General features: G+C 34.9%; 1 non-coding gene across 1 annotated transcript; it reads left to right on the forward strand.

Annotated features, from left to right (window-relative positions):
• Positions 1-222: 222 nt before the first annotated feature.
• Positions 223-330, forward strand: LOC148571736 (small nucleolar RNA R71). The gene has a single exon (XR_015908258.1). It is a non-coding gene; the product is annotated as a small nucleolar RNA R71 (small nucleolar RNA).
• Positions 331-1,486: the final 1,156 nt, after the last annotated feature.

Raw genomic sequence — 1,486 nt, forward strand, 5'->3', positions numbered from 1 at the left:
AGTATCAATCTCAAGAATTCCTTTCTTCTGATTTGTCCCATTATTCACAGGATTCCTTTCAGAAGTGTACATGAATTGGTTATTTGCAACCATTTCAATGAGTTCCTGAGCTTCTGCAGGCGTCTTCTTCAGATGAAGAGATCCTCCAGCAGAGCTGTCCAATGACATCTTGGACAGTTCAGATAGACCATCATAGAAAATACCTATGATGCTCTATTCTGAAAGCATGTTAGAAGGACACCTTCTGATCAATTGCTTGTATCTTTCCCAAGCTTCATAGAGGGATTCACCTTCCTTCTGTCTGAAGGTTTGAACTTCCACTCTAAGCTTGCTCAATTTCCGAGGTGGAAAGAATTTTGCCAAGAAGGCATTGGCTAGCTTTTCCCAAGAGTTCAGGCTTTCTTTAGGTTTTGAATCCAACCATGTTCTAGCTCTGTCTCTTACAGCAAAAGGAAAAAGCATATGCTTGTAGACCTTGGGATCAACCCCATTGGTCTTGACAGTGTCATAGATTTACAAGAATTCAGCTAAGAATTGATGAAGATCTTCTAATGGAAGTCCATGAAACTTGCAATTCTGTTGCATTAGAGAAATTAATTGAGGCTTAAGCTCAAAGTTGTTTACTCCAATGGCAGGGATTGAGATGCTTCTCCCATAGAAGTAAGGAGTAGGTGCAGTAAAGTCACCAAGCACCTTCCTTGCATTGTTGGCATTGTTGTTGTTTTCGGCTGCCATGGCTTCTTCTTGTTTGAAGAGTTCTGTTAGGTCCTCTATAGAGAGTTGTACTTTAGCTTCTCTTAGCTTTCTCTTCAATGTCCTTTCAGGTTCAGGATTAGCTTCAACAAGAATGCCTTTGTCCTTGCTCCTGCTCATATGAAAAGAGAGGAGAAGAAAATATGGAATCCTCTATATCACAGTATAGAGATTCCTTGAGGTGTCAGAGGTAAAGAAGAATAGAAGGAGAAGGTAGAGAAGAAAGAATTCGAAGTTATCAAGAGGGATAGAGTTCGAATTGTACATTGAGGAGGAGTGTTAGTCCATAAATAGAAGGATATGGGAAGAGGGGAAGAATGTTCGAAAATAAAGTAAAAAGATTTTGAAATAATTAAGAGAAATTTTGAAAATTTGGTAAATAATTTTCAAAAACTAAGATTGGGAAAGAAATTAAGTGATTTTTGAAAAATATTTTGAAATTAGAAATCAAAAAGATATGATTGAAACTTAATTTTGAAAAAGATGTGATTGAAAAGACATGATTGAGAAGATATGATTGAGAATCAAGTTTAAAAGAAGAAAGTTTTTAAAATTAAAGATGATTACTTGACCAACAAGAAATTAAAAGATATGATTCTAGAATTAAAACTTTAGATCCTTTCTTAATAGGCAAGTAACAACTTGAAAATTTTGAATTAAATCACTAATTGTAGCAAGGATTTTCGAAAATAGTAATAAATAAAAAAATTGAAAAGAAATTGATTTTGAAAAG

This window comes from Arachis ipaensis, chromosome B3 (genome assembly GCF_059453495.1).
Source record: "Arachis ipaensis isolate K30076 ecotype BB chromosome B3, ASM5945349v1, whole genome shotgun sequence".
Taxonomy (NCBI): Eukaryota; Viridiplantae; Streptophyta; class Magnoliopsida; order Fabales; family Fabaceae; genus Arachis; species Arachis ipaensis.